At 47.0% G+C, this 24,998-nt stretch overlaps 1 protein-coding gene across 3 annotated transcripts in view; it reads left to right on the forward strand.

The window, feature by feature from the left end:
- Positions 1-24,998, forward strand: part of LOC106581602 (nectin-1) — a 344,741-nt gene that overhangs the window by 63,562 nt on the left and 256,181 nt on the right. The gene's annotated exons all lie outside the window — the stretch shown is intronic.

A 24,998-nucleotide genomic window follows, 5' to 3' on the forward strand; every position in this document is an offset into this window, starting at 1 on the left:
GTATATAGCCTCTCTAATGTATATAGCCTCTCTACTGTATATATCCTCTCTACTGTATGTAGCCTCTCTACTGTATGTAGCCTCTCTACTGTATATAGCCCCTCTACTGTATATAGCCTCTCTACTGTATATAGCCTCTACTGTATATAACCTCTCTACTGTATATAACCTCTCTACTGTATATAACCTCTCTACTGTATGTAGCCTCTCTACTGTATGTAGCCTCTCTACTGTATATATCCTCTCTACTGTATGTAGTCTCTCTACTGTATGTAGCCTCTACTGAATATAGCCTCTCTACTGTATATAGCCTCTCTAATGTATATAGCCTCTCTACTGTATATATCCTCTCTACTGTATGTAGCCTCTCTACTGTATGTAGCCTCTCTACTGTATATAGCCCCTCTACTGTATATAGCCTCTCTACTGTATATAGCCTCTACTGTATATAACCTCTCTACTGTATATAACCTCTACTGTATATAACCTCTCTACTGTATATAACCTCTCTACTGTATGTAGTCTCTCTACTGTATATAGCCTCTACTGAATATAGCCTCTCTACTGTATATAGCCTCTACTGTATATAGCCTCTCTACTGTATATAGCCTCTCTAATGTATATAGGCTCTCTACTGTATATAGCCTCTCTACTGTATATAGCCTCTCTACTGTATATAACCTCTCTACTGTATATAGCCTCGCTACTGTATATAGCCTCGCTACTGTATATAGCCTCTCTACTGTATATAGCCTCTCTACTGTATATAGCCTCTCCTGTATGTAGCCTCTCTACTGTATATAGCCTCTCTACTGTATATAGCCTCTCTACTGTATATAGCCTCTCTACTGTATATAGCCTCTCTACTGTATATAGCCTCTACTGTCTATAGCCTCTCTACTGTATATAGCCTCTCTACTGTATATAGCCTCTCTACTGTCTATAGCCTCTCTACTGTATATAGCCTCTCTACTGTATATAGCCTCTCTACTGTATATAACCTCTCTACTGTATATAACCTCTCTACTGTATATAGCCTCTCTACTGTATATAGCCTCTACTGTATATAGCGCCTCTACTGTATATAGCCTCTACTGTATATAGCCTCTACTGTATATAGCCTCTCTACTGTATATAGCCTCTCTACTGTATATAGCCTCTACTGTATATAGCCTCTCTACTGTATATAGCCTCTCTACTGTATATAGCCTCTACTGTCTATAGCCTCTCTACTGTATATAGCCTCTCTACTGTATATAGCCTCTCTACTGTATATAGCCTCTCTACTGTCTATAGCCTCTACTGTATATAGCCTCTCTACTGTATATAGCCTCTCTACTGTATATAGCCTCTCTACTGTATATAACCTCTCTACTGTATATAACCTCTCTACTGTATATAGCCTCTCTACTGTATATAGCCTCTACTGTATATAGCGCCTCTACTGTATATAGCCTCTACTGTATATAGCGCCTCTACTGTATATAGCGCCTCTACTGTATATAGCCTCTACTGTATATAGCCTCTCTACTGTATATAGCCTCTCTACTGTATATAGCCTCTACTGTATATAGCCTCTCTACTGTATATAGCCTCTACTGTATATAGCCTCTCCTGTATGTAGCCTCTCTACTGTATATAGCCTCTCTACTGTCTATAGCCTGTCTTTTTACTGTTGTTTTATTTCTTTACTTACCTATTGTTCACCTAACACCTTTTTTGCACTATTGGTTAGAGCCTGTAAGTAAACATTACACTGTAAATTTCACTGTTGTATTCGGCGCACGTGACAAATACACTTTGATTTGATTTGACAGGCACAACAGACTCGACAGCCTTTTAGCCTATCACCAGCCCAGCTCAGGTTGTGTCTCTACCTTTCTAGCCTATCACTAGCCCAGCTCAGGTTGTGTCCCTTCTCTCTACAGTGACATATAATCAACAGTAGGAAAGGAAAGGAAATCAAAGGAAAGGAAAGAAAGAGAGGGAAAGAAGGGAAAGGAAAGGAAAGAAGGGAAATTAAGGAAGTAGGGAAAGGAAAGGAGGGAAAGGAAGGAAAGGAAAGAAGTGAAAAGAAAGGAGGGAAAGAAGGAAGGAAATGGAAGGAAAGAAGGAAATGGAAGGAAGGGTTTGAAGGGAAAGGAAGGGAAAGGGAAGGAAGGAAGGAAATGAAAGGAAGGACTCGAAAGGAAGGGAAATTAAGGAAAGGAAGGGAAAGGAGAAAGGAAGTAGGGAAATGAGGAAGGAAGTAGGGAAAGGAAGGGGAAGTTAAGAAGGGAAAGGATATGAAGGGAAGGAAAGAAGGAAGGAAAGGAAAGAAGGAAGGGAATGGAAGGAAATAAAGAAGGAAGGGAAATGAAGGAATGGAAAGGAAGGGAAAGGAAAAAAGGAAAGGAAGGAAAGATGGAAGGGAAGTAGGGAAAGGAAGGGAAGGAAATGAGGGGGAAGGAAGGAAAGGAAGGGAAAGGAGAGAAAGAAGGAAGGAAATAAAAGGGAACGGAAAGGGAGGGAATGGAAGGAAAGGAAGGGGAACGAAGGAAGGAAAGTAACTAAGGGAGGGGAAGAAAGGAAAGGAAAGCAGTGGAAAGGAATGAAGTGAAGAGGAAGGAAGGGAAGGGTAATGAAGGGAAAGGAAACCCTATGTCCCAGCTGATTGGGTGTAAAATAGGTTGAGGACCCAGTCTGGTGCAGTTAGTGGAGGAATGCCAGACACTAATGGAACACAGACCTGTTGGCAAGGCTCTGTGGGAGTGTGATGGTGCTGTGGGCGAGAGGGAGGGCAGAGCAGAGGGCTCTGTGGGAGTGTGATGGTGCTGTGGGCGAGAGGGAGGAGGGCAGAGCAGAGGGCTCTGTGGGAGTGTGATGGTGCTGTGGGCGAGAGGGGAGGAGGGCAGAGCAGAGGGGTCTGTGGGAGTGTGATGGTGCTGTGGGCGAGAGGGAGGAGGGCAGAGCAGAGGGCTCTGTGGGAGTGTGATGGTGCTGTGGGCGAGAGGGAGGAGGGCAGAGCAGAGGGGGCTGTGGGAGTGTGATGGTGCTGTGGGCGAGAGGGAGGGCAGAGGGGGCTGTGGGAGTGTGATGGTGCTGTGGGCGAGAGGGAGGGCAGAGCAGAGGGCTCTGTGGGAGTGTGATGGTGCTGTGGGCGAGAGGGAGGAGGGCAGAGCAGAGGGGGCTGTGGGAGTGTGATGGTGCTGTGGGCGAGAGGGAGGAGGGCAGAGCAGAGGGGGCTGTGGGAGTGTGATGGTGCTGTGGGCGAGAGGGAGGAGGGCAGAGCAGAGGGGGCTGTGGGAGTGTGATGGTGCTGTGGGCGAGAGGGAGGGCAGAGCAGAGGGCTCTGTGGGAGTGTGATGGTGCTGTGGGCGAGAGGGAGGAGGGCAGAGCAGAGGGGGCTGTGGGAGTGTGATGGTGCTGTGGGCGAGAGGGAGGGCAGAGCAGAGGGGGCTGTGGGAGTGTGATGGTGCTGTGGGCGAGAGGGAGGAGGGCAGAGCAGAGGGGGCTGTGGGAGTGTGATGGTGCTGTGGGCGAGAGGGAGGAGGGCAGAGCAGAGGGGGCTGTGGGAGTGTGATGGTGCTGTGGGCGAGAGGGAGGAGGGCAGAGCAGAGGGGCTCTGTGGGAGTGTGATGGTGCTGTGGGCGAGAGGGAGGGCAGAGCAGAGGGGGCTGTGGGAGTGTGATGGTGCTGTGGGCGAGAGGGAGGAGGGCAGAGCAGAGGGGGCTGTGGGAGTGTGATGGTGCTGTGGGCGAGAGGGAGGGCAGAGCAGAGGGGGCTGTGGGAGTGTGATGGTGCTGTGGGCGAGAGGGAGGAGGGCAGAGCAGAGGGGGCTGTGGGAGTGTGATGGTGCTGTGGGCGAGAGGGAGGGCAGAGCAGAGGGGGCTGTGGGAGTGTGATGGTGCTGTGGGCGAGAGGGGAGGAGGGCAGAGCAGAGGGCTCTGTGGGAGTGTGATGGTGCTGTGGGCGAGAGGGGAGGAGGGCAGAGCAGAGGGCTCTGTGGGAGTGTGATGGTGCTGTGGGCGAGAGGGGAGGAGGGCAGAGCAGAGGGCTCTGTGGGAGTGTGATGGTGCTGTGGGCGAGAGGGAGGAGGGCAGAGCAGAGGGCTCTGTGGGAGTGTGATGGTGCTGTGGGCGAGAGGGAGGGCAGAGCAGAGGGGGCTGTGGGAGTGTGATGGTGCTGTGGGCGAGAGGGAGGGCAGAGCAGAGGGGGCTGTGGGAGTGTGATGGTGCTGTGGGCGAGAGGGAGGAGGGCAGAGCAGAGGGGGCTGTGGGAGTGTGATGGTGCTGTGGGCGAGAGGGAGGAGGGCAGAGCAGAGGGCTCTGTGGGAGTGTGATGGTGCTGTGGGCGAGAGGGAGGAGGGCAGAGCAGAGGGGGCTGTGGGAGTGTGATGGTGCTGTGGGCGAGAGGGAGGAGGGCAGAGCAGAGGGGGCTGTGGGAGTGTGATGGTGCTGTGGGCGAGAGGGAGGAGGGCAGAGCAGAGGGGGCTGTGGGAGTGTGATGGTGCTGTGGGCGAGAGGGAGGGCAGAGCAGAGGGGGCTGTGGGAGTGTGATGGTGCTGTGGGCGAGAGGGAGGGCAGAGCAGAGGGGGCTGTGGGAGTGTGATGGTGCTGTGGGCGAGAGGGAGGAGGGCAGAGCAGAGGGCTCTGTGGGAGTGTGATGGTGCTGTGGGCGAGAGGGAGGAGGGCAGAGCAGAGGGGGCTGTGGGAGTGTGATGGTGCTGTGGGCGAGAGGGAGGAGGGCAGAGCAGAGGGCTCTGTGGGAGTGTGATGGTGCTGTGGGCGAGAGGGAGGGCAGAGCAGAGGGGGCTGTGGGGAGCAGGGGGAGGGAGGACAAAGGGGTGAGATGACGGGGGCAGTGTTGGCACTGTAGAATGGTGATGGGAGTGTGGAGCGCAGAGGGAGGGTGGTAGAGAGAGTAAGGCCAGAGAGAGATTTATTATCAGGTACTGGCCTGTCCTCTATGAATAGAGAGAGATTTATTATCAGGTACTGGCCTGTCCTCTATGGTAGAGAGATTTATTATCAGGTACTGGCCTGTCCTCTATGGTAGAGAGATTTATTATCAGGTACTGGCCTGTCCTCTATGGTAGAGAGATTTATTATAAGGTACTGGCCTGTCCTCTATGGTAGAGAGAGATTTATTATCAGGTACTGGCCTGTCCTCTATGGTAGAGAGAGATTTATTATCAGGTACTGGCCTGTCCTCTATGGTAGAGAGATTTATTATCAGGTACTGGCCTGTCCTCTATGAATAGAGAGAGATTTATTATCAGGTACTGGCCTGTCCTCTATGAATAGAGAGAGATTTATTATCAGGTACTGGCCTGTCCTCTATGGTAGAGAGATTTATTATCAGGTACTGGCCTGTCCTCTATGAATAGAGAGAGATTTATTATCAGGTACTGGCCTGTCCTCTATGAATAGAGAGAGATTTATTATCAGGTACTGGCCTGTCCTCTATGGTAGAGAGATTTATTATCAGGTACTGGCCTGTCCTCTATGGTAGAGAGATTTATTATAAGGTACTGGCCTGTCCTCTATGGTAGAGAGATTTATTATCAGGTACTGGCCTGTCCTCTATGGTAGAGAGAGATTTATTATCAGGTACTGGCCTGTCCTCTATGGTAGAGAGATTTATTATCAGGTACTGGCCTGTCCTCTATGGTAGAGAGATTTATTATCAGGTACTGGCCTGTCCTCTATGGTAGAGAGAGATTTATTATCAGGTACTGGCCTGTCCTCTATGAATAGAGAGAGATTTATTATCAGGTACTGGCCTGTCCTCTATGGTAGAGAGAGATTTATTATCAGGTACTGGCCTGTCCTCTATGGTAGAGAGAGATTTATTATCAGGTACTGGCCTGTCCTCTATGGTAGAGAGATTTATTATCAGGTACTGGCCTGTCCTCTATGGTAGAGAGATTTATTATCAGGTACTGGCCTGTCCTCTATGGTAGAGAGAGATTTATTATCAGGTACTGGCCTGTCCTCTATGGTAGAGAGAGATTTATTATCAGGTGCTGGCCTGTCCTCTATGGTAGAGAGATTTATTATCAGGTACTGGCCTGTCCTCTATAGTAGAGAGATTTATTATCAGGTACTGGCCTGTCCTCTATGGTAGAGAGATTTATTATCAGGTACTGGCCTGTCCTCTATGGTAGAGAGAGATTTATTATCAGGTACTGGCCTGTCCTCTATGGTAGAGAGATGTATTATCAGGTACTGGCCTGTCCTCTATGAATAGAGCGAGACAGTCAGTCTGTATCTGAAACAACAGATTGAAACTGGGAGGGAAGAGGGGCATGCAGCGGAATGTATCTACCCACTTCATACACACACACACACACACACACACACACACACACACACACACACACACACACACACACACACACACACACACACACCCTCTCTACCTTCCCAGGCCAGAAGGGAAAAACTGCAGGGTTGAAAGTATGACATCATGCTACAGGTAACTTCCAAAATAAAGGAAGTGTTTTAATAGGGCGTTGTGCCACCACGGGCCAGAACAGCTTCAACACACCATCGATTCTACACGTCTGGATCTCTATTGGAGGGATGCAGCACCAGTCTTCCACCAGACATGGTGGTGGAGAACTGTCTCAGGGCACCGCTCCAGAACCAGTCTTCCACCAGACATGGTGGTGGAGAACTGTCTCAGGGCACCGCTCCAGAACCTCTCTGATCCATTGGGTTGGTGACATCATGTTCATGCTCATCAAACCATTCGGTGACCTCTCGTGCCCTGTGGATGGGGGCCGTTGTTATCATCTGGGGACAGGGCCATAGTAGCCAAAATAATGGCCTGCTCAGGATTCTTATCCGTAACCTTCAGTATGTTGCGATGATATTCAACTCAGGATCCACACCTGCTTTCAATATACTTTGTATCCCTTGTTAACTGAAACGGATTCTTTGTTTTGGCAGTTAGCTGCAGGCTGAGGTGTTTAACCGGTTCCACGATGGGAATAACGAACCTGTGTGTTCTATACCTGTCCTCAGGTAGACCAGGCTAGACAGGGTTAATAGCTGTAGTGTGTTCTATACCTGTCCTCAGGTAGACCAGGCTAGACAGGGTTAATAGCTGTAGTGTGTTCTATACCTGTCCTCAGGTAGACCAGGCTAGACAGGGTTAATAGCTGTAGTGTGTTCTATACCTGTCCTCAGGTAGACCAGGCTAGACAGGGTTAATAGCTGTAGACTGCATCACCGATGGGTGGTTAGGGAGGTTTGTGGAGTATTGGGGGTAGCAGTGTTGGGGGTAGCAGTGTTGGGGGTAATGTGTTGGGGGTAGCAGTGTTGGGGGTGGCAGTGTTGGGGGGTAGTAGTGTTGGGGGTGGCAGTGTTGGGGGGTAGCAGTGTTGGGGGTAGCAGTGTTGGGGGTAGCAGTGTTGGGGGTAATGTGTTGGGGGTAGCAGTGTTGGGGGTGGCAGTGTTGGGGGTGGCAGTGTTGGGGGTAGCAGTGTTGGGGGTAGCAGTGTTGGGGGTGGCAGTGTTGGGGGGTAGCAGTGTTGGGGGTAGCAGTGTTGGGGGTAGCAGTGTTGGGGGGGGTAGAAGTGTTGGGGGTAGCAGTGTTGGGGGTAGCAGTGTTGGGGGGTAGAAGTGTTGGGGGGTAGAAGTGTTGGGGGTAGCAGTGTTGGGGGTAGAAGTGTTGGGGGTAGCAGTGTTGGGGGTAGCAGTGTTGGGGGTAGCAGTGTTGGGGGTGGCAGTGTTGGGGGTGGCAGTGTTGGGGGTGGCAGTGTTGGGGGTGGCAGTGTTGGGGGTGGCAGTGTTGGGGGTGGCAGTGTTGGGGGTAGCAGTGTTGGGGGTAGCAGTGTTGGGGGTAGCAGTGTTGGGGTAACAGTGTTGGGGGTGGCAGTGTTGGGGTAACAGTGTTGGGGGGTAGCAGTGTTGGGGGTAGCAGTGTTGGGGGGTAGCAGTGTTGGGGGTAGCAGTTTTGGGGTAACAGTGTTGGGGTGGCAGTGTTGGGGTAACAGTGTTGGGGGTAGAAGTGTTGGGGGTAATGTGTTGGGGGTAGCAGTGTTGGGGGTAGCAGTGTTGGGGGGTAGAAGTGTTGGGGGTGGCAGTGTTGGGGGTGGCAGTGTTGGGGGTGGCAGTGTTGGGGGTGGCAGTGTTGGGGGTGGCAGTGTTGGGGGTAGCAGTGTTGGGGGTAGAAGTGTTGGGGGTAGAAGTGTTGGGGTAACAGTGTTGGGGGTTGCAGTGTTGGGGGTAGAAGTGTTGGGGGTAATGTGTTGGGGGTACCTCATCCTGACCACTGTAGGTCTACCTCACCCTGACCACTGTAGGTCTACCTCACCCTGACCACTGTAGGTCTACCTCACCCTGACCACTGTAGGTCTACCTCACCCTGACCACTGTAGGTCTACCTCACCCTGACCACTGTAGGTCTACCTCACCCTGACCACTGTAGGTCTACCTCACCCTGACCACTGTAGGTCTACCTCACCCTGACCACTGTAGGTCTACCTCACCCTGACCACTGTAGGTCTACCTCATCCTGACCACTGTAGATGACTGCATGCATTACAACTGTGTTTGCATTGTTAAGTCAACATTTGTATAATGGTTCACAGCTGCCCTTTAATGGAGTTAATTAAATCCTTTTACACTGTACCCCATCGTGCTCTATAAATAACTGGTGGCTCCTTAAGGATATTTTCTGCTGCAGTGTGTGTGTGTGCTTCCGTGATGCAGATCTGAGCTGTGTGTCCTGTGCAGGTTACTGACTCTAGTCCTGTGCAGGTTACTGACTCTAGTCCTGTGCAGGTTACTGACTCTAGTCCTGTGCAGGTTACTGACTCTAGCCCTGTGCAGGTTACTGACTCTAGCCCTGTGCAGGTTACTGACTCTAGCCCTGTGCAGGTTACTGACTCTAGTCCTGTGCAGGTTACTGACTCTAGTCCTGTGCAGGTTACTGACTCTAGCCCTGTGCAGGTTACTGACTCTAGCCCTGTGCAGGTTACTGACTCTAGCCCTGTGCAGGTTACTGACTCTAGCCCTGTGCAGGTTACTGACTCTAGTCCTGTGCAGGTTACTGACTCTAGTCCTGTGCAGGTTACTGACTCTAGTCCTGTGCAGGTTACTGACTCTAGTCCTGTGCAGGTTACTGACTCTAGTCCTGTGCAGGTTACTGACTCTAGTCCTGTGAAAGTTTCTCTAGTCCTGTGAAAGTTTCTCTTGCCCTGTGAAGGTTTCTCTAGTCCTGCGCAGGTTTCTCTAGTCCTGCGAAGGTTTCTCTAGTCCTGCGCAGGTTTCTCTAGTCCTGCGAAGGTTTCTCTAGTCCTGTGCAGGTTTCTCTAGTCCTGTGAAGGTTTCTCTAGTCCTGTGCAGGTTTCTCTAGTCCTGTGAAGGTTTCTCTAGTCCTGTGCAGGTTTCTCTAGTCCTGTGCAGGTTTCTCTAGTCCTGCGAAGGTTTCTCTAGTCCTGTGCAGGTTTCTCTAGTCCTGCGAAGGTTTCTCTAGTCCTGCGAAGGTTTCTCTAGTCCTGTGAAGGTTTCTCTAGTCCTGTTGACGTGGTGATGATGTCATATGTTAACAAAGTCACTGTGATGTATTCTTAAAGCTGCTTTATTCAGGAAGATGTTTTACCTACCTTAGTTGAATGCATGTTATTGTGCCTGAATGCCTGTCATTGAGAATGGAAAGTTCCCGGGGATGGAGGATGAGGGGGGTGGGGTTGTGAGATACATGTGATGTGTATGGCTGCCATATTTCCTGTCATTGAGAATGACAATGCTAACCAGTTTTTTTTTCTTGTCTTCCCCTTCATGTTGTCCTTGCTCCTCCTCTTCCTCTTCAATAGGTCATATCCCTCAATACTAAGACAGCTAATGTATCTGTGATATATCACTAGATATAGTAGTTACAGGACATACCAACAGTGTGATATATCACTAGATATAGTAGTTACAGGACATACCAACAGTGTGATATATCACTAGATATAGTAGTTACAGGACATACCAACAGTGTGATATATCACCAGATATAGTAGTTACAGGACATACCAACAGTGTGATATATCACCAGATATAGTAGTTACAGGACATACCAACAGTGTGATATATCACCAGATATAGTAGTTACAGGACATACCAACAGTGTGATATATCACTAGATATAGTAGTTACAGGACATACCAACAGTGTGATATATCACCAGATATAGTAGTTACAGGACATACCAACAGTGTGATATATCACTAGATATAGTAGTTACAGGACATACCAACACTCTCTGTTTCTCCATCTCTCTCGCTCAATTCAATTACATTTCAATTAAATTACATTTTTACATTTTAGGGCTTTATTGGCATTGGGAACATATGTTAACATTGCCAAAGCAAGTGAAATAGATAAAACAAAAGTGAAATAACCAATCAAAATTAACAGTAAACATTACACTACAAAAGTTTAAAAATAATAAAGACATTACACATGTCATTATGTGTGTATATATAATGTTGTAACAATGTGCAGATAATACAAGTACCAAAGGGAAAATAAATAAACATAAATATGGGTTGTATTTACAATGGTGTTTGTTCTTCACTGGTTGACCTTTTCTTGTGGCAACAGGTCACACATCTTGCTGCTGTGATGTCACACTGTGGTATTTCACCCAATAGAATTTCTACCCCCAAGCCATGACTCCTTAACATCTAATTAAATTGCTATCCAGACTGTTTGCATTGCCCTCCCCCCACCTCCTCTTTTACGCCACAGCTACTCTCTGTTTATTGTCTATGCATAGTCACTTTAGTAACTCTACCTACATGTACATATTACCTCAATTACCTCACTAACTGATGCCTCTGCACGTTGACTCTGAACCGTAACACCCTGTATATAGCCTCCACATTGACTCTGTACCGGTACCCCCTGTATATAGCCTCCACATTGACTCTGTACCGTAACAACCTGTATATAGCCTCCACATTGACTCTGTACCGTAATACCCTGTATATAGCCTCCACATTGACTCTGTACCGGTACCCCCCGTATATAGCCTCCACATTGACTCTGTACCGTAATACCCTGTATATAGCCTCCACATTGACTCTGTACCGGTACCCCCTGTATATAACCTCCACATTGACTCTGTACCGGTACCCCCTGAATATAGCCTCCACATTGACTCTGTACCGGTACCCCCTGTATATAGCCTCCACTTTGACTCTTTACCGTAACACCCTGTATATAGCCTCCACATTGACTCTGTACCGGTACCCCCTGTATATAGCCTCCACATTGACTCTGTACCGGTACCCCCTGTATATAGCCTCCACATTGACTCTGTACCAGTACCCCCTGTATATAGCCTCCACATTGACTCTGTACCAGTACCCCCTGTATATAGCCTCCACATTGACTCTGTACCGGTACCCCCTGTATATAGCCTCCACATTGACTCTGTATCGGTACCCCCTGTATATAGCCTCCACATTGACTCTGTACCGGTACCCCCTGTATATAGCCTCCACATTGACTCTGTGCCGGTACCCCCCTGTATATAGCCTCCACATTGACTCTGTGCCGGTACCCTTTGTATATAACCTCGCTATTGTTATTTTACTGCTGCTCTTTAATTACTTGTTCCTTTTATTTCTTATTCGTATTTTTTAAACTGCATTGTTGTTTCGAGGCTTTGTAAGTCAGCATTTCACTGTAAGGTCTACTTGTTGTATTAATACAATTTGATTTGAGTTCAGCAGCCAAGTAAAGTTACACCAACTAAGCGGGAATCAGAGGTAGGGAGGGAGGGAGAGAGGTAGGGAGAGAGGTAGGGAGAGAGAGCGAGAGAGAGAGAGAGAGAGAGGGAGAGAGGGGTAGGTAGGGAGAGAGAGAGAGGCAGGCAGAGAGGGAGTAGAGTCACCTCGACCTGTCCAGGCCTGCTAACCCTGCAGCACATTAACAAAGCCTTGCCCAACCACCCTCCCCCCCCTCTCTCTACAAAGAGGGATCCGGTGCTTTGAAGATACACCTTTCACAATGTGCCAATGACTAGGACATCATCCCTCCCCTTCACTCTCTCTTTCTGTCTTTCTCTCTCCTCTCTCTGTCTCTCTGTCTTCCCCTCTCTCTCCCCTTCTCTCTCTCTGCCTCTCCCTTACATTTACATTTTAGTCATTTATCAGACACACTTTTCCAGAGCGACTTCCAGGAGCAATCAGGGTTAAGTGCCTTGCTCAAATGCACATCGATAGATTTTTCACCTTGTCAGCTCGGGGATTCGAACCAGCGACTTTTCGTTTACTGGCCCCCCCAGCGATTTTTCGGTTTCTGTCCCCACGCTCTAACTGCTATGCTACCTGCCCTCCACCATCCCTCCACAACGCTACTGTCAATAATGATCACTGTGCAAAATATCACTTATACGTTTCTGCATGGCTTGGCCTCAGAGGAGAGGAGAGGGGGATGAGGAGAGAACAGAAATGCTTTATCTTTTCTCGGTAACCATTTGGTTCGCTCACTTAGTTTCTAAGGCAATGCAGGTCCTTCAGAAAGTATTCATACACCTTGAATTATTCCACATTTTGCTTGTTACAGCCTGAATTCAAAATGGATTAAATATATGTTTTTTCTCACCCATCTACACACAATATCCCATAATGACAAAGTGAAAACATTTGACTGACCTTCATGTCTTAAAGTAATGATGGACTGTCATTTCTCTTTGCTTATTTATGCTACCTGAGCAGGTTACCGATCGCTGCAGCTGTACATAGCCCATCTATAAATATCCATCCAATCTACCTACCTCATCCCCATACTGTTTATATTTACTTTTTTTGCTCTTTTGCACACCAGTATTTCTACTTGCACATCATCATCTGCTCATCTATCACTCCAGTGTGTAATTGCTAAATTGTAATTACTTCGCCACTACGGCCTATTTATTGCCTTACCTCCCTAATCTTACCTCATTTGCACACACACTGTATATAGATTTTCCTATTGTGTTATTGACTGTACGCTTGTTTATTCCATGTGTAACTAAGTGTTGTTTTTGTCACACTGCTTTGCTTTATCTTGACCAGGTCGCAGTTGTAAATGAGAACTTGTTCTCAACTGGCCTACCTGGTTAAATAAAGGTGATATATATATATTTATTTTAGCTGTTCTTTCTATAATATGGACTTGGTCTTTTACCAAATAGGGCTATCTTATGTATACCACCCCGACCTTGTCGCAACACAACTGATTGGCTCAAACGCATTAAGAAGGAAATACATTCCACAAATGATCTTTTAACAAAGCACATCTGTTTTTTAGCCAATATTGGCCTCATAGTGAAATCCCTGCAGTTTCCTTCCTCTCTGGCAACTGAGTTAGGAAGGACACCTGCATCTGTGTAGTGACTGGGTGTATTGATACACCATCCAAAGTGTAATTAATAACTTCACCATGCTCAAAAGGATATTCAATGTCTGCTTTTTTGTTTTGTTTTTACCCATCTACCAATAGGTGACCCTCTACTTGTGGTTGCACAAGCATTTCGCTACACTAGCATTAACATCTGCTAACCATGTGTATGTGACCAATAACATTTGATTTGATTTGAATCTGTTTGAAATTCACTGCTTGACTGAGGGACCTTACAGATCAAATCAAATCAAAGTTTATTTGTCACGTGTGCCGAATACAACGTTTCACCTTACGGTGAAATGCTTACTTACAGGCTCTAACCAATAGTGCAATTTTAAAGTAAAAAAATAGGTATTAGGTAAACAATAGATAAGTAAATATACAGTTGAAGTCGAAAGTTTACATACACCTTAGCCAAAAAAACAACATTTAAACTCAGTTTTTCACAATTCCTGACATTTAATCCTAGTAAAAATTCCATGTCTTAGGTCAGTTAGGATCACCACTTTATTTTAAGAATGTGAAATGTCAGAATAATAGTAGAGAGAATGATATATTTCAGCTTTTATTTCTTTCATCACATTCCCAGTGGGTCAGAAGTTTACATACACTCAATTAGTATTTGGTAACATTGCCTTTAAATTGTTTAACTTGGGTCAAACGTTTCAGGTAGCCTTCCACAAGCTTCCCACAATAAATTGGGTGAATTTTGGCCCATTCCTCCTGACAGAGCTGGTGTAACTGAGTCAGGTTTGTAGGCCTCCTTGCTCTCACATGCTTTTTCAGTTCTGCACACAGACTTTCTATGGGATTAAGGTCAGGACTTTGTGATGGCCACTCCAATACCTTGACTTTGTTGTACTTAAGCCATTTTGCCACAACTTTGGAAGTGTGCTTTGGGTCATTGTCCATTTGGAAGACCCATTTGCGACCAAGCTTTAACTTCCTGACTGGAGAATCTCAATCAGGCCAGAGAATCTTGTTTCTCATGGTCTGAGTCCTTTAGGTGCCTTTTGGCAAACTGCAAGTGGACTGTCATGCCTTTTACTGAGGAGTGGTTTCTGTCTGGCCACTCTACCATACAGACCTTATTGGTAGAGTGCTGCAGAGATGGTTGTCCTTCTGGGAGGTTCTCCCATCTCCACAGAGGAACTCTGGAGCTCTGTCATAGTGACCATCAGGTTCTTGGTCACCTCCCAGACCAAGGCCCTTTTCCCCTGATTGCTCAGTTTGGCCGGGCGGCCAGCTCTAGGAAGAGTCTTGGTGGTTCCAAACGTCTTCCATTTAAGAATGATGGACGCCACTGGGTTCTTGGGGTCCTTCAATGCTGCAGAAATGTTTTGGTACCCTTCCCCAGATCTGTGCCTCGACACAATCGTGTCTCTGAGCTCTAAGAACAATTCCTTCAACCTCATGGCTTGGTTTTTGCTCTGACATGCACTGTCAACTGTGGGACCTTATATAGACAGGTGTGTGCCTTTCCAAATCATTCCCAAGCAATTGAATTTACCACAGGTGGACTCCAATCAAGTTGTAGAAACATCTCAAGGATGATCAATGGAAACAGGATGCACCTGAGCTGAATTTTGAGTCTCATAGCAAAGGGTCTGAATGTTATGTAAATAAGGTATTTCTGTTTTTTAGCTTTAAAAAATGTGCTAACATTTTTAAAAATCTGTTTTTGCTTTATCATTATGAGGTATTGTGTATGGACTGATAAATCATTTGTATTTATGTAATCCATTTTAGAATAAGGGTGTAAAGTAACAAAATGTGGGAAAAAATATTTCAAGGTTTCTCAATACTTTCCGAATGTACTGGTATACTTATAGGGACCAAATTATGTTTTTTTTGTGACAGAGAGGGGAGGGGAGAGAAGGAGAGGGGAGGGGAGGGGAGGGGAGAGGAGGAGAGGGAAGGAGAGGGAAGGAGAGGGAAGGAGGTTGAGAGGAGAGGACCTAACTCCCTCACTCCTTCCCTCACTCCTTACCTAACTCCCTCACTCCTTCCCTCACTCCTTACCTAACTCCCTCACTCCTTCCCTCACTCCTTACCTAACTCCCTCACTCCTTACCTAACTCCCTCACTCCTTCCTTCACTCCTCTCAAATACTCTGTATCACTTTTATATAACCTTTTCATCTCATGAGGTGAGGGAGTTAGATGAGGGGTGAGGGAGTTAGATGAGGGGTGAGGGAGTTAGGTGAGGGGTGAGGGAGTTAGATGAGGGGTGAGGGAGTTAGATGAGGGGTGAGGGAGTTAGATGAGGGGTGAGGGAGTTAGGTGAGGGGTGAGGGAGTTAGATGAGGGGTGAGGGAGTTAGATGAGGGCTGAGGGAGTTAGATGAGGGGTGAGGGAGTTAGGTGAGGGGTGAGGGAGTTAGGTGAGGGGTGAGGGAGTTAGATGAGGGGTGAGGGAGTTAGGTGAGGGAGTTAGGTGAGGGGTGAGGGAGTTAGATGAGGGGTGAGGGAGTTAGATGAGGGGTGAGGGAGTTAGATGAGGGGTGAGGGAGTTAGGTGAGGGGTGAGGGAGTTAGGTGAGGGGTGAGGGAGTTAGGTGAGGGGTGAGGGAGTTAGATGAGGGGTGAGGGAGTTAGATGAGGGGTGAGGGAGTTAGGTGAGGGGTGAGGGAGTTAGATGATAATTCATCACCTCCCCGCCCCGGCCCTGTCTCCTGGCCCCTTCCCTTGTCCCCTTTCCCCTGGCCCCCACCCCCACCATGTTTCCTGGCCCCTTCCCCTGGCCCCCACCATGGTCCCTGGCCCCCACCATGTTCCCTGGCCCCTTCCCCTGGCCCCCACCATGGTCCCTGGCCCCCACCATGGTCCCTGGCCCCCACCATGGTCCCTGGCCCCCACCATGGTCCCTGGCCCCTTCCCCTGGCCCCCACCATGGTCCCTGGCCCCCACCATGGTCCCTGGCCCCCACCATGGTCCCTGGCCCCCACCATGGTCCCTGGCCCCCACCATGTTCCCTGGCCCCTTCCCCTGGCCCCCACCATGGTCCCTGGCCCCCACCATGGTCCCTGGCCCCCACCATGGTCCCTGGCCCCCACCATGTTCCCTGGCCCCTTCCCCTGGCCCCCCACCATGGTCCCTGGCCCCCACCATGGTCCCTGGCCCCCACCATGTTCCCCTGGCCCTTTTTCCTGGCCCCTGGTCCTGCCCCCTGTCCCCTGTCTCCCCCACCACCATGTTCCCTGGCCCCTGGTCCTGCCCCCTGTCCCCCCCCCCACCACTGTAAAATATAGTAGCAGATCACATAATGGGATGATGTGTTGTCCCCAATGGGACCCTATTCCATATGTGTGCACTGCCTTTGACCAGGGCCCATAATGCACTATGCAGTTAATAGGCTGCTATTTTGGACACAACCAGAGTGTGTAATTCTCATATTAAACCATGTAACTGTCACTTTAAGAGATGTGGTACATTATAACCTCTCATGTCTATGGGTTTTCATAGTGAAGATACAGCAAAAAGCTTTGATGTAAAACATCCTATTTTCTTATTCACTGTCAGGCTGATATCCTCCCTAATCCCACATGTCATCATTGACCAGGCAGCATCCCAAATGGGTTCCTATTCCCTCCCTATATAGTAGCACTCATTTTGGCCAAAGCTCTATGGGCCCTGGTCCAATGTAGTGCAATAAATAGTGAATAGGGCCCCATTTGGGATGCTTCCCATTTGGGTGTTTTGACTGTCAACCCCTCCTCCCTTCATCCAGTGTGTTTGGTTAGTGACAGTTGGTCTGCGTGCTATTTCCTATCGGGGTAGGGTGATGTCATCCTGTCATTGGACAGGTAACGTCAACACGGTTTTGCAGTCTAACCGAAACCAGAGTGAGAGAGAGAGACCTTGTTTAGTTAAAGCTGCAGGGGGAGAGAGAAGGGAGAGCTTTCTCTGTCCCTCTCTCCCCTTCTCTTTCTTTCGCTCTCTGTTTTTCTCTCTGTCTCTCTCTGTCTCCCTCTCTCCCCTTCTCTTTCTCTCTCTCTCTGTTTTTCTCTCTCTCTCTCCCCTTCTCTCTCTCTGTTTTTCTCTCTCTCTCCCCTTCTCTCTCTCTCTGTCACTCTCTCCCCTTCTCTCTCTCTCTGTTTTTCTCTCTCTCTCCCCTTCTCTCTCTGTCCCTCTCTCCCCGTCTCTCTCTGTTTTTCTCTCTCTCTCCCCTTCTCTCTCTCTCTGTCCCTCTCTCCCCTTCTCTCTCTCTCTGTCCCTCTCTCCCCCTCTCTCTCTCTCTCTCTCTCTCTCTGTTTTTCTCTCTCTCTCCCCTTCTCTCTCTCTCTGTCCCTCTCTCCCCCTCTCTCTCTCTCTCTCTCTCTCTGTTTTTCTCTCTCTCTCCCCTTCTCTCTCTCTCTCCCCTTCTCTCTCTCTCTCACTCCCTTGCTATCTCTCTCTCTCTTCCTCTGTCCAGTTTTCTCTCTCGTTCTCCCTCCCTCTCTTTATATCTAACTCTCCCTCACTCTCTATTCAAAGAGCTTTATTGACATGGGAAACAAATGTTTACATTACCAAAGCAAGTAGATAATTAACAAAAGTAAGAAGAAACAATAAAAAATGAACAGTAAACATTACACTCACAAAGGTTCCAAAACAATAAAGACATTACAAATATCATATTATTTCTATTTACAGTGTTGTAATGATGTGCAGATAGTATCTCTGTCTCTGATACTGTGTTTTGGTGTGACAGAGACTCTCCTCTCCAGGGCAAAGCTGTATTTATACTTTAACAGTCGTTGCCAAGGTCAGAGAGGTCAAATCCCCAGTGTGCATTTCTTCTTTGCCTCTAGTTCAAATTAAACTTCATCATTAATTCAATTAAATAATAGTACTATTGTTTCTGGTTTTACAGCCTTCAGAAATTATTCAACTCCCTTTTCCCGCTTTTTGTTGTGTTACAGCCTGAGATTTTGTGTCACTAATCTGCTCACAATATCCCAATATCTCATGTCAATTTTGATTTGAGATTTTTATCCAAATTAATAAAATATGAAAAGCTGAAATGTCTTGAGTCAATAAATATTCAGTCTTCGTTATGGAAAGCCTAAATAAGTTCAGGAGTAAAGATCACATAATAAGTTACATGGACTCACTCTGTGTGCAATAATAGTGTTTAACATGATTTTTGAATGACAACCTCATTTCTCTACCCCACACATACAATTATCTGGAAGGTCCCTCAGTCGAGCAGTGAATTTCAGACACAGATTCAACCACAAAGACTAGGGAGGGAAGATGGGTAAAAATAATAGTGAAGTTATTAGTTACACTTTGGATGGTGTATCAATACACCCAGTCACTACACAAATACAGGTGTCCTTCCTAACTCACTTGCCGGAGAGGAAGGAAACCACTCAGGGATTTCACCATGACTTTAAAACAGTTATTGAGTTTAATGGCTGTGATAGGAGAGAACTGAGGATGGATCAACAACATTGTAATTACTCCACAATACTAACCTAAATTACAGAGTGAAAATAATTAAGCCTGTACAGAATATAAATATTCCAAAACATGCATCCTGTTTGCAATGAGGCAGTAAAGTAATACTTCAAATGTCACAAAGTAATGCACTTTTTGTCCTGAATACAAAGCGTTATGTTGGGGGCAAATCTAACACAACACATCACTATGTATCATGCTTCATATTTTCAAGCATGGTGGTGGCTGCATCATGTTATGGGTATGCTTATCATTGGCATGGACTACAGAGTTTTTTAGGATAAAAATAAATGAAATAGAGCTAAGCACACCAAAATCATAAAGGAAAGCCTGGTTCAGTCTGCTTTACAACAGACACTGGGAGACAAATTCACCTTTCAGCAGGACAATAACCTCAAACACAATGCCAAATCTACACTGGAGTTGTTTACCAAGACGACATTGACTGTTCCTGAGTGGCCGAGTTACAGTTTTGACTTAAATTGGGTTGAAAATCTATGGAAAGAATGGATAATGTCTATCTAGCAATAATCAACAACCAACTTGACAGACCTTTAATAATGTTTTGAAAGAATAATGGGCAAATATTGCACAATCCAGGTGTGCAAAGCTCTTAGAGACTCACAGCTGTAGTTGCTGCCAAAGGTATTTCTAACATGTATTGACTCAGGGGGTGTGAACACCTATAATAATCAAGATATATTAGTGTTTTACTTTTAATTTATTTTTTATAAATTATTCCATTTTGACAATACAGAATATTTGGTGTAGATTGTTGACAACAAAAATGACAATTTAATCCATGTTAATCCCATTTTGTAACACAACTAAATGTGGAACAAGTCAAGGGTGTTGAACGTTTTCCAAATAGGCCGTTGGAAGTAGAAGTTGACAAAGGAACAGGTCTTGCGTGTCCTGCAGGGTTTCTGGCAGGAATGGCAGTTTTACATTCAAGTTCGGGACATGACAGGACTGGATCTACAGTCCACAGGAACCGGTGGTTTGCTACTTTACCTCAGATTCATGCTGAAACATACTTTACACCTTTTATATACGTGTTCATACGGTTACTAGATGTGCTGCCTTCATTGCCAAAACCTGGTAATGTGGTTATCAGCTCTGGAAGTATTGCTGAGCAGCAGCCGAACGGAGAAGTTGCTATGGTTACTCACATGCTGAGCGGGGACACACAGACGAGCAGTTATTCCTGTTTTCTGCCCGTATAAATGAGCACGGGATGGGAGTGATTTTTATCTGGACGGGACAGGAAAGTTCTGGGGTTCTAGAACTGTTGAGGGATCAGAGGGATCAGAACAAGACGGGACAGGAATGAATTTGTACTCCCGTGCCAGCCTCTAGTCAGACGCCTCTACAGTAGTGTAGTGATAAAAACAGTTTGATTTGTAGATGTGTGATGGAGCTATATGGCTTCCAGTGGTACGTGCAACAAGGAATCATTGTGTGGAGAGGAGAAGAAACTGAAAGAGAGAGAGAGGACTGGGTTGCACTTCCTAACCTCCTGCCTAATGTATGGCCATATTAGAGACAGATATTTACATCAGATTACACGGATCCACAAAGAATTAGAAAACAAATCCAATTTTGATAAACTCCCATATCTATTGGGTGAAATACCACAGTGTGACATCACAGCAGCAAGATTTGTGACCTGTTGTCACAAGAAAAGGTCAACCAGTGAAGAACAAACACCATTTGTAAATACAACCCATATTTGTGACCGATTTGGTCTTATGTAGTAACATTTTTAATTGTTTTTTTTACATTTATAAAAGTAGAGACTCAGAGCTACAAAATTGTATATTATACACTACAGTTGAGAAACAATGAAAGTTATTCTGCTTTAAAAGTTGATAAACTTTTGAGAAAATAACCCTTGAATGTTTTGGTACCTACTGGAGAGCTCTTCTTTGTCTCCACCCATTCAGCATCGTTCACACCCTCTTAAGCCTTAGTCCCACCCATCTCTTTAAGGATTCACATGTAAAGCCGTATACTAAATAACCAAAGAGTTCAAGACTAAAGGCTGGTTTATACTACGGGTGTGATCGTAAATTCAATCTGGAGTGCCAGAGTGTGCTTTGGGCGTTCGTAAACTCAGAGCGTTGTCAGATTGTCCATTCGTAAATTCAGACCGTTTCACTCTCGGAGCGTTCAGAGCGCACACGGGACGCTCTGGACGATGAGTAGGGTTGATGCGAGAGTTATGACCTAACAAAAGCACCCAAGCTAACTAGCTAACGTTGGCTAGCTATCTAGCTACTTCCAGACACAAATGAGAGAACAGTTCATTCTGACCATTTTACTCACCCTAACAGAGCTGGTTAGGCTGTTTTCATGTTATCCAGAGCATTGGTGACTGCTACTCTGCTGCTGGCAACAATTTAATTATGATTTTTTTTGTCAACGTTTACTCGGTGTTGAGCGTTATCAGAGTAGATAGCCAGAGTGAATTTACCAGCTACGTCTATCGACGGTTGTCGCGGTGACATAATAAACATTCTATTGAAATAGTTACTTGCATAGTGGAGTCTTTTGTTTATACATGCTAGCTAAACAATGGACCATAATCCCAACTCATAACGTTACTACCCTGCATGAATCTGCAGGTAGCTAACCAACCAGGTTAACTAATTAACATTAGGCTATAAATAGCAATGCAAATGGCTCTGAGATACAAATAATATTACTACACAGATCATACACGTAACATTAGCTAGCTAGGCAAGTCAGCTAACGTTAGCTACCTAGGTAACAGTACACATTCACTTGAAATGAAAACGACTTTCTGACGAAATTAGACTCGTATAATATCTGAAAATGTAGCTAGCTAGACTCTCTTACCCATATACCTGGATGGATTCTTCTCCCGCCCTGTCACGGATGCCATGGTTGCCCTTAGTTTGAAGATGTAATCCGGATACAGGTTTCCCTCATTAAAATGCAAATCATTTTATAACAGTTTTGACATGCGTTTTTTTGGATTTCTTTGTTGTTATTCTGTCTCTCACTGTTCAAATAAACCTATCATTAAAATTATAGACTGATCATTTCTTTGTCAGTGGGCAAACGTACAAAATCAGCAGGGGATCAAATACTTTTTTCCCTCACTGTAAGTATAGCCAGTTGGACTTTGTGGTCTGTATATTTTATCATTTCATTGAGGATACCATCAACACCACAGGCCTTTTTGGGTTGGAGGGGTTTTATTTTGTCCTGTACTTTATTTTTGGGACTACGTCAATTTTATTCCCCACAATTCCCTCTGGTCGGCATCTGTGTGGGAGAGAACTGCTGTACCAGCTAGTCTCAGTAAACCATCCTGCCAGGTTAGAACTGCTGTACCAGCTAGTCTCAGTAAACCATCCTGCCAGGTTAGAACTGCTGTACCAGCTAGTCTCAGTAAACCATCCTGCCAGGTTAGAACTGCTGTACCAGCTAGTCTCAGTAAACCATCCTGCCAGGTTAGAACTGCTGTACCAGCTAGTCTCAGTAAACCATCCTGCCAGGTTAGAACTGCTGTACCAGCTAGTCTCAGTAAACCATCCTGCCAGGTTAGAACTGCTGTACCAGCTAGTCTCAGTAAACCATCCTGCCAGGTTAGAACTGCTGTACCAGCTAGTCTCAGTAAACCACCCTGCCAGGTTAGAACTGCTGTACCAGCTAGTCTCAGTAAACCACCCTGCCAGGTTAGAACTGCTGTACCAGCTAGTCTCAGTAAACCATCCTGCCAGGTTAGAACTGCTGTACCAGCTAGTCTCAGTAAACCATCCTGCCAGGTTAGAACTGCTGTACCAGCTAGTCTCAGTAAACCATCCTGCCAGGTTAGAACTGCTGTACCAGCTAGTCTCAGTAAACCACCCTGCCAGGTTAGAACTGCTGTACCAGCTAGTCTCAGTAAACCATCCTGCCAGGTTAGAACTGCTGTACCAGCTAGTCTCAGTAAACCATCCTGCCAGGTTAGAACTGCTGTACCAGCTAGTCTCAGTAAACCATCCTGCCAGGTTAGAACTGCTGTACCAGCTAGTCTCAGTAAACCATCCTGCCAGGTTAGAACTGCTGTGTCGGTCAGGTAGACCCGTGAAGACCTGTACTCTCCTCTATTGTTCCTCAAGCGAGGGGGAGGCCGATGACATCACAGATTCCCATCCGACCAACTCCTTGAAGTTTACAGTTGGGTCTTAAATACACTATTTTGCTCAAAACATATTTTTTGACCTTTTAGTGTACTTTACTGTATTTATGCTGGGATATCGCTTTTGAACAGGACCAGTTCAACAGAGCACTGGAGGACATTTAGGTGTCAAGGTTTAGGGATGGGGTTGTTTGGGGTGGGGATGGGGTTGTTTGGTTTAGGGATGGGGTTGTTTGGGGTGGGGATGGGGTTGTTTGGGGTGGGGATGGGGTTGTTTGGTTTAGGGATGGGGTTGTTTGGGGTGGGGATGGGGTTGTTTGGGGTGGGGATGGGGTTGTTTGGTTTAGGGATGGGGTTGTTTGGGGTGGGGATGGGGTTGTTTGGTTTAGGGATGGGGTTGTTTGGTTTAGGGATGGGGTTGTTTGGTTTAGGGATGGGGTTGTTTGGTTTAGGGATGAGGTTGTTTGGTTTAGGGATGGGGTTGTTTGGTTTAGGGATGGGGTTGTTTGGGGTGGGGATGGGGTTGTTTGGTTTAGGGATGGGGTTGTTTGGTTTAGGGATGGGGTTGTTTGGGGTGGGGATGGGGTTGTTTGGTTTAGGGATGGGGTTGTTTGGTTTAGGGATGGGGTTGTTTGGTTTAGGGATGGGGTTGTTTGGTTTAGGGATGGGGTTGTTTGGTTTAGGGATGGGGTTGTTTGGGGTGGGGATGGGGTTGTTTGGTTTAGGGATGGGGTTGTTTGGTTTAGGGATGGGGTTGTTTGGTTTAGGGATGGGGTTGTTTGGGGTGGGGATGGGGTTGTTTGGTTTAGGGATGGGGTTGTTTGGGGTGGGGATGGGGTTGTTTGGGGTGGGGATGGGGTTGTTTGGTTTAGGGATGGGGTTGTTTGGTTTAGGGATGGGGTTGTTTGGTTTAGGGATGGGGTTGTTTGGTTTGGGGATGGGGTTGTTTGGTTTAGGGATGGGGTTGTTTGGTTTAGGGATGGGGTTGTTTGGTTTAGGGATGGGGTTGTTTGGTTTAGGGATGGGGTTGTTTGGGGTGGGGATGGGGTTGTTTGGTTTAGGGATGGGGTTGTTTGGTTTAGGGTTGGGGTTGTTTGGTTTAGGGATGGGGTTGTTTGGTTTAGGGATGGGGTTGTTTGGTTTAGGGATGGGGTTGTTTGGGGTGGGGATGGGGTTGTTTGGTTTAGGGATGGGGTTGTTTGGTTTAGGGATGGGGTTGTTTGGTTTAGGGATGGGGTTGTTTGGTTTAGGGATGGGGTTGTTTGGTTTAGGGATGGGGTTGTTTGGTTTAGGGATGGGGTTGTTTGGTTTAGGGATGGGGTTGTTTGGTTTAGGGATGGGGTTGTTTGGTTTAGGGATTGGGTTGTTTGGGGTGGGGATGGGGTTGTTTGGGGTGGGGATGGGGTTGTTTGGTTTAGGGATGGGGTTGTTTGGTTTAGGGATGGGGTTGTTTGGGGTGGGGGAGTGTAGTGTGTGTGAGGTATGGTAGAGTAGGGATGGGGTTGCAGTGTGTGTGTGGATGGATGGTGCGTGTTCACACTGCCAAGCAGGCTGGAATGGACTTGTGGGCCTGTAGATCATAATGAAATGTTGTTTTTTGTTCTCTTTCCCTCTCCTTTCCTCTCTCTCTGTCTCCCCCCTTTCTCCCCTTCTCCTTTCCCTCTCCCTCCCCCCCTCTCCTCTCCCTCCCCCTCTCTCCCCCCTCTCCTCCCCTTCTCTCCCATCTCTCCTCTCTCCTCCCCCTCTCTTCTCCTCCTCTCTCCCTTCCCTCCCCCTCTTCTCTCCCCTTCTCTCTCCCTTCTCTCCCCCTCTTCTCTCCCCCTCTTCTCTCCCCCCTCTCTCCTCCCTCTCTCTCCTCCCTACCTCCCCTCTTCTCTCCTCCCCTCTCCTCCCCCCTCTCTTCTCCTCCCCCTCCCACTCTTCTCTCCCCTCTTTCCTCCTGCCCTCCCCCTCTCCTCTCCTCTCCCTCCCCCTCTCCTCCCTTTCCCCTCCCCCTCTCTCTCCTCCCTCCCTCCCTCCCCCCTCTCTCT

Source organism: Salmo salar, chromosome ssa20 (assembly GCF_905237065.1).
Source record: "Salmo salar chromosome ssa20, Ssal_v3.1, whole genome shotgun sequence".
NCBI lineage: Eukaryota > Metazoa > Chordata > Actinopteri > Salmoniformes > Salmonidae > Salmo > Salmo salar.